This window comes from Notolabrus celidotus, chromosome 6, assembly GCF_009762535.1.
Source record: "Notolabrus celidotus isolate fNotCel1 chromosome 6, fNotCel1.pri, whole genome shotgun sequence".
Taxonomy (NCBI): Eukaryota; Metazoa; Chordata; class Actinopteri; order Labriformes; family Labridae; genus Notolabrus; species Notolabrus celidotus.
The window spans coordinates 36,616,586-36,625,817 of NC_048277.1; positions in this window are offsets into that span (position 1 = coordinate 36,616,586).

Here is a 9,232-nt window from a genome sequence, read left to right on the forward strand (position 1 = left end):
TTGATTTGATTGGTCGATTGGTGTGACTCGAAGCATGCCAGAGTTATGTGATTACAGAAGTGGACATTTAAAAAGTAGCATGAATTATGTTATCTATAAGCTAACCCTGGAAGAAGAGCAATCTTTAGATCATCTCCTCCCACTCTCCTCTTTATCAGGAGGATCTCAGCATGGCAACGAGAACACAAACACAGAGAGGAACAACTAACATAGGAAGCATTTTAAAGGGTGAACATATCCAAAAGTGTGCACCGCCATGTCAAACTTATTCAGTTTAAATTATGTGGTGCTCTGATTCTCTGAATGCACAGAAACGTTCAAACAGACCATCAGTGAAGCCAATCTTTAGGGTGTAGTTTGACAGAAGGCTTCTGTCCAAGGGAACATTTAGGCTTCTTCTCATTCAATCTTTTTAAGGGGAAAGCTTGACGGGGTCTTCACAAAGCTATACAACCTGTTCCTGTCTCAGTCCAAAGCCCCACACTGCCTGGACTCCATCTACAGCTTGAACGACTATCATTCAGTTGCAGTCACATCTGCAGTTTTGAAGTGCTTAGAGAAACTGGTCAAACACCTCATCATTACAGACCTCCCACCCACACTGGACTCAGTCTGCCTACAGCGCTAAGAGAAGAGAAACATCCTCCAACTATTGAGGTTAATGATCAACAGGTTAGTCACATGACTGGGTATAAAAACTCCAGAGAGGCTGAGTCTCTCAGAAGAAAAGATGGGAAGAGGTTCAACACTCTGTGAGAGACTGCGTGAGCAAATAGTTCAACAGTTTAAGAATAATGTTCTTCAGAGAGCAAAGAATACACAGTTTTTATGATCTACAGAACATCATATCATTAAAGGATTCAGAGGATCTGGAGTGACCTCTGTACAAAAGGGACAAGGACCAAAACCAAGACTGTGTGGACCTGGTCTTCAGGCCCTGAGGCAGCACTGCATTATAAAAAGATAATGACTGAAGTGAAAGTCACTGAATCAACCCTAACCCAAACCCAAACCCTCATCATAACCCTAATCATAACCCTAACCCAAACCCTAACCCTAATCCTATTCATAATCCTAACCCAAACCCTAACCCTAACCCGAAACCCTAACCCTAACCCTAATCATAACCCTAATCATAACCCTAACCCTAACCCTAATCATAACCCTAACCCTAACCCTAATCATAACCCTAACCCTAACCCTAACCCAAACCCGAACCCTAACCCTAATCATAACCCTAACCCTAATCATAACCCTAACCCTAATCATAACCCTAACCCTAATTATAACCCTAATCATAACCCTAATCATAACCCCAACCCTAACCCTAATCATAACCCTAACCCTAACCCTAATCATAACCCCAACCCTAACCCGAACCCTAACCCTAATCATAACCCTAACCCTAACCCGAACCCTAACCCTAATCATAACCCTAACCCTAATCATAACCCTAACCCGAACCCTAATCATAACCCTAACCCGAACCCTAATCATAACCCTAACCCTAACCCTAATCATAACCCCAACCCTAACCCGAACCCTAATCATAACCCTAACCCTAACCCGAACCCTAACCCTAATCATAACCCTAACCCTAACCCGAACCCTAACCCTAATCATAACCCTAACCCTAACCCGAACCCTAACCCTAATCATAACCCCAACCCTAACCCGAACCCTAACCCTAATCATAACCCTAACCCTAACCCGAACCCTAACCCTAATCATAACCCTAACCCTAATCATAACCCTAACCCGAACCCTAATCATAACCCTAACCCCAACCCTAATCATAACCCTAACCCCAACCCTAATCATAACCCCAACCCTAACCCGAACCCTAATCATAACCCTAACCCTAACCCTAATCATAACCCTAACCCTAACCCTAATCATAACCCTAACCCGAACCCTAATCATAACCCTAACCCGAACCCTAATCATAACCCTAACCCTAATCATAACCCTAACCCTAATCATAACCCTAACCCGAACCCTAATCATAACCCTAACCCTAATCATAACCCTAACCCTAACCCTAATCATAACCCCAACCCTAACCCGAACCCTAATCATAACCCCAACCCTAACCCGAACCCTAACCCTAATCATAACCCCAACCCTAACCCGAACCCTAACCCTAATCATAACCCTAACCCTAACCCTAATCATAACCCTAACCCGAACCCTAACCCTAACCCTAACCCTAATCATAACCCTAACCCTAACCCTAATCATAACCCTAACCCTAACCCTAACCCTAATCATAACCCTAATCATAACCCTAATCATAACCCTAATCATAACCCTTACCTTTTGAGCTTACAGTTCAAAACCAGCGTCCCTGATGGCATGGGGATCTTAAGAGTCCATGGAATGGGTAGCTTCCACATCTGTGAAGGCTCCATTAATGCTGAACAATATCTACAGGTTTAGGAGCAACACATGCTGCCATCCAGACAAGGACGTCTTCAGGAAGACCTTACATATGTCAGCAGGACGATGCCAAAGCACATTCTGCACATATTATAACAGCATGGCAATTCTTTTGGAATCCAGTTTTACTGAGGGAATCTTCACAAAACACTGATTGTGCATCATCTAGAAACGTGGCTTCACTCACAAAGTCATTAACTGTCTATTTAAGAGCTAGAATGTTACAAGGGTCAACAAACATGAACCTTTCTTACTAATGTCCAATAAAAAATGTGAATATGTGAAATGTTTTCATCAGTTATCAAACACACTAAACACCCTCAGTAATCCACAAACGTGTTTTAGTAACAAAGATTTATTTTTCAACATTAAATATGATAACAGCTGCATGTATTCACAACATAAGTGACGTTTTTCCTCCAAATATCAGCTTCCACGCCTCTCTTCTGTCTCCGCTGAGCGCCCCCTACAGGTCGGTCTGCCAGGTGGTGTAGACGGACGGACACATGTACTGTTTCAGCAGCAGGTTCACTTTCTCCGCTTCTCCTCCCCCCCCGCTGAGAAGTGAAAATAACACACGTGTGATTAAACGCATCGTCTATCCGGATAAGTTGTTAGTTGTTATACTGTGTCTGAAATGTCCCACCTTTTCCTGACGCCCTGAATGCGGCGCAGGAAGGCACAGATGGAGCTGTGTTTGGCTTTCGATCGCAGGAACTCTGCGTATCTGTTGGAGAACTCCATGTCTCCCAGCTGCCTCCTGCGGTCCAGACCTGACGACAACAGCTGCCTAAACACACACACACAAACAAGCACTTCAGTTCGGATCAGTACACACACACACAAAACTCACTTTTTGATGCTTCTTCACAATTTACATGTGTGTGTGCATCACATTTCCCTGCAAACTCCTTTCCTGAATATATTCAGAGCTTATTTTTTGGAGTTGTGGTTTTCACATGACAAATGTAAGCCCCAATAAAAGCTCTCTTTTAGCTCCATGTTTGGTCTCCTCCACCTCCACAGGGAAATATCTCCCTCTCTGCTGCTAAATGATCCATTATGTTTACGAGCTCGTCCGAGCTGTGTGGAGTTTTAAAAGCTTCTCCTCTGCTGCTCCCGGTTTCACAATGAGACCAGAGAGAGTGAACAAAGGACCTGAGGATATTAGTGGTTATGGAAATGTGGCTTTGAGCTTTAAAAATGTATAAGTGGTTCAGTTTGGAGTCTCATTAAGCATCCATCAACGTCTGAGTGAAACAAATACGACGGGGCAGCTGAGTCAGAATCAGAGGAGGAAAGAGAGAGATGTTTTTTTCAACAGGTCAATAACTGGTGGGATACAAAGTGCTTTCCTCTTTATGATATAAGCCCCTTTCATACATGAAGTCTTGAGATTTTTGAGTTGATTTTGGGACGTTCAGGTCTTGATATTTCAAGGGATTTGTCGTTCACACACCTCAGTGGGAGATTTTCTCTGTTTCTCTCACAACTTGAAATACTCTGTGTGGTTTGGGTGGAGTGGGAGGAGGAATCTTCAGTAATGTTGATATTTTTTAATGAAAAACAACATGTCAGGGCATTTCTTAAATACTAAGACCCTTTCCACTTAGGTCAGTAAAGGTTGGATTATCATGATGGCTCAAAAGATTATTCCCCCAGGTGTGAGGTGAGTTGAGAGTATTTTTCTTTCCCTCTCTCTGCTTGGATGATGATCAATTATCTTTGCTTTAAAAGTTTTATATTTTTTATCTTCTTCTAATGTAACAAACAAACAAACACCTAGCTTTAAACTCGCCTGAGTCTGGCCTCCAGCAGATCGTCCACAGAGTTCACCTCCGACAGAGACCACGGTGCGTTCAGGGGTTTGATCTGAGTCAGGAAACTCTCCAGCTCATCTTCATCCCTGATGGTCACGTGACAGAAAGACAAAACATTATTATTATATTTGAATCATATTTATTATTATTATGATAAAATATTTGTTTTATTATCAATATAAATATAATCATAACAACATCTAATTATAAAAATGATAAAATAATAATTATTATTATTTTATAGTAGTAATTATTATGATGGAATATAATTACAATAAAAAATAATATAATAGGCAGCTTTATTTAATAATAATAATAATAATACAATTTTACATCATAAAAATCAGATACTCAACATTATCTTTTACAACATAACATCAAGTGTGTCTGTGAGATGTGTTCAGGTACCTGACAGGAAGTGATGCGGCGAGGTGGAGGAGAGCCAGCAGGAGGAACATCTGGGTCACACTGACTGATGGCATTATGATGAGGATTGAAGATGATGATGATGATGATGAAGGTGAAGATGAGGATGATGGTTTCCAGACCCTTGAAACTACATTTACAACACCAGAGAAAAACTTTACAGCTTTACAAACTTAAAAATGGATTATCTTTTTAAAATAATAATTCTGTAAATAAAGTAAATTCTAAGAACAGTGTGTTTTACATTTTTCTTCAAAATCATACTTTATTTAATTCTATCTTTTCCACATTTAAACATAATTTATACCCTGTTATGAACTTTATATTTTTTGTTTTTTTTAATTTTCATTCAACAAATAAAGATGATACAACATTTAGGAGAGACTTTGCACTTGATGATGAAATTAATTTATTGCATTCTTGTAAACAGTAGTAAATTAAATTCTCATAATTTGATTTCATTATGTTATAAGGTGTTTTCCTAATTTTTTTTTTTACTGGTGTTGTCCTTCATTAATCATCTCTTTTTACCCCACATAAATCAGTTTGTTTTTCTTAATCATGTGAACAAAAACTTGGAAAATAATTTGTTAGTTAAAAGAAAGAAAAGCTGATTTTATAACAGATTGATTCTCTGTTTTTAATTTGAATTAAAACATTAACAAACTGATCTAAATGTCTGAAACATTCAGCTTCTTGGACTTAATTTGAAATATAAGATCCTGAAAAGTGAGACATGATGCCAAAATCACAAAAACCTTTCTAACACTAGTTTTAAGAGTTCGATAATGAACCTGTAGTTAAAAAAACAAGATTTCAAAATGCAGAAATCAAGATACGGTAAAATATAACACTTAAATAATACGTTATTTCTAACAGGAAGTGTTAAATCTTTGTGCAGAGACAAAAAAAAGCAGATCAAATGAAAAAGAAAGACAGATTCGAACAGATCCTTTCTTTGAGCAGAATATAAGGAAACAAGTTAAAGGAGCTTTTTTAAGTACAATAACCCTAAAATGAATAAAAGTCGTGAACAGTCAGAGTTTAAGAGACTCACCTGGATGGATCCCTCTCTCAGATCAGATGCAGACTGCCTCTCCGGGTCCAGGCCGCCTCCTTTTGAACCCCCCTGAGGTTTCCACCTTCCGACAGCTTTTATTGTTCTGATTATTTACCGTGTCGACTTATTGAGTTAGGAATCATATTTTCCTGCAGCGGCTTCCTGAGATCTTGATAAAATTATCGGTTTTCTGACTTCCCTAATGAGCTCTAATCACCTGTGAGAGCTGCCTGCTGGTTGTTCACATAGAAACCGTCATCAGATCGATACAGGGCATTGATCCTCAAACACACCTCCACATCTTTTTATGACTCTGATTCCTGCTTCTGTTTGCTCCGTATGACCTCAGAGCGCTTATCAGGTTATTTCTCCTCTGTGGAAATGAACGGAAGTTATCCTCTAAAATCTACCTTTAGACTTCTTTAATATTCAACATTTAACAACCCTTTCACTAACACAGATCAGGCACCCTCGTTTCTTAAAGACCTCATAGTGCCCTATTACCCCTCTAGAACACTATGCCCCCGACATGCAGGCCTGCTCATCGTACATAAAGCCTCTAAAAGTAGTATGGGAGGTAGAACCTTCAGTTATCAGGCCCCTCTCCTTTGGAAGCATCTACCAGTCAGGGTCCAGGAGGCAGACACCCTCTCTACTTTTAAGAGTAGGCTTCAAACTTTCCTTTTTGATAAAGCTTATAGTTAGAGCTGGATCAGGCTTGGACCAGGTCTTAGTTATGCTGCTATAGGCTTAGACTGACACACTGGGATCTTGTCTTTCCCCCCTTCATCACTTACTTAAACTCTTCCTGTCCCATTAAAGTTACTAACCATAGACCTTTCTTGAGTCCCTGAGCTCCCTTGTCCCGTAGGTTTGCTCTGACCTGCTGCTGTGGACGTGCCAGACTCCAGCTGCTACAACTACTACTATCCGTCTCACCACTATCATCTCTCTCTCTTCATCTCCCTCTATCCCTATGTAGGCCTGCTTGTCGTTCCTAAAGTCTCTAAAAGTAGTATGGGAGGTAGAGCCTTCAGTTATCAGGCCCCTCTCCTTTGGAATCATCTACCAGTCAGGGTCCGGGAGGCAGACACCCTCTCTACTTTTAAGAGTAGGCTTCAAACTTTCCTTTTTGATGAAACTTATAGTTAGAGCTGGATCAGGCTTGGACCAGGTCTTAGTTATGCTGCTATAGGCTTAAACTGGCGCACTGACACACTGGGATCCTATCTCACCCCCTTCCTCCCAACCCCCCCATCACTTACTTTAACTCTCCCTGTCCCATAAATGTTACTAACCATAGACCTTTCTGGAGTCCCTGAGCTCCCTTGTCTCGTAGGTTCCTCTGAGCTGCTGTAGACGTCCTCCTGCTGCGGACGTACTGGACTACAGCGGCAACAGCTTCTACGACTCGTCTCATCACTATCACCTTTCTCTCTCTTATTCACCTCTATCCCTCTTTCAAGACCCAACTCGGTCTCAGCAGATGTGTGTCTAACATGAGTCTGGTCCTAGTGGAGGTTTCTGCCTGTTAAAGGAAGTTTGTCCTTGCCACTGTAACTAGCTAAATACTGCAAAGTGCTCTGCTCATGATGGATTAAGGTGGGGTCAGACTGAGTCTTATCCTGTCTTGGTGTTGGGTCTCTGTTCATAATTTGACATAGAGTGGTCTAGACCTGCTCTGTTTGTAAAAGAGTCTTGAGATAACGTTTGTTGTGATTTGGCGCTATACAAATAAAGATTGATTGACAGATAATCTCCTGATGTCTGAATTCAATGAAGGGAGTTTGTTGGATTTGTGTCCTCGTGTAACCTAGATCGTTTGGTGTATTTTGGTCATTAAGCTCTTTTTGTAAAGTGTTAACTGAAGTATTTACTCTTGGCTCCCTCAAATAGAAAGGTTTAATGACGTGAACACTGTCAGACACCAATACGAGAGAAAAATATCATCACTTCTTCATTTTATTCCTGTAAAATGTTCGTGTTTAACTGTGTCACAGTGAGCGCTGTCATAAATCATAGCAATCAACATCGGTCAAACCAAGGTGACCTTTGACCACAGGCTGTAAAATGATTGCACCTGTTGGTTTCTGCACTGTGGAAGTGAAGCCTCGGTTTTCTGGAGTCAGAGGTGACCATGTTTGTGGGAGAGGAGCTGAGAGGTCAGTAGAAACCTCAAAATCATCATGAGGCTAATTCATTACCCGCTGAATGAGCTAGTTCAACCGTGTGTGTGCCTCAGAGTGAGGTTCAATAAGTCGTGGTGGTGGCTGACCTCGGCAAAAGCCTACAGAAGCAACACCAGAGAAAACCTGATCACACACGTCATATCAAATCAATCTGCAGACGGGTGAGTAGAATGGAATGGAATGGTACGGAACGGAATGGAACACATCAAAGGAGAATAGAATGGAATGTAAAAGAATAGAATGTTCCGACTGATCAAAGTCAAATAACAGCTGTGATTCATTCTAGAATGCAAAAGAGACACCAGGGACAACCTGATCACACACGTCACATCAAATCACTCCACAGAAAGTAGTCCGTCACATTCCCCCTCTGCCTGTTGACACTGTGGTGAAAACGTTAGTGTGTGGTCTCAGGCTGGCCTTGAGAGTGGAGGGAATAATAACAGTTAGCGGGCTCAGATGTGAGAGCAGCATGAGGAGCTACTGGACCCCATGCCACCATCTATGAGAGGGAAAAGAGGAGCAACATCCTGTCCTGCAATCCAGACACCGACAGCAGAGCTGGTGGGAGCATCCCTGACAGCGTAATTCCACAAGATCCATGTCCAGTCCATCTCCGATCCGCCATAGCGCCGGATCTGATAGGTTTCTGTTCGAGTCAATGTGTTAACTTCCACTGGATCCGCTCCGTCTCTGATCCGGCAGGTCGGAGCCCTCCGGATCAGATACACAAGACTTCTATTGTTCCCGGATGCCGGAGCAATCTCAACAGAGCAGATGGAGCGGGACAGGAAGTCAGGTTTCACCAAAACAAAATGAAAACATCCGGTTAATTTTCAGAATAAAACACTCTGTGTTATCACCAGATCGTATTTCACTTAACTACAACAACAAACCAAAGTCATGATGAGCGGAGCCAGGCCTGGAGTCAACAGGTCAGAGGTTTTCAGAGGACCAGAAAGACAACATGGATGAGGAGAAGAGGAGGAGAATCCTTGATTCAGTGATTACAGCGGGAAAACCTCGGTCATGTGACTCCATCTGTCCGTGGGTCCTGCAGTGGATCGGAGATGGATCTGGTGGAAGTCCGACGCAAGTTGGACTTCCCTAAAGGGCAGCACCAACACAAGCACAGCCGAGAGGTCAAGTTCAGAGACTGTATTAGCTGGGATGCTGTCAGGCAGTAGCCCCCTGTCAATCAAAGTGACCACACAATTTTTTACATTTTTTAAATTTATATATCAAAAAACTAATCATACAGTTGTTGGGAATTTAAAAATTAGAGACCAACATGTGTT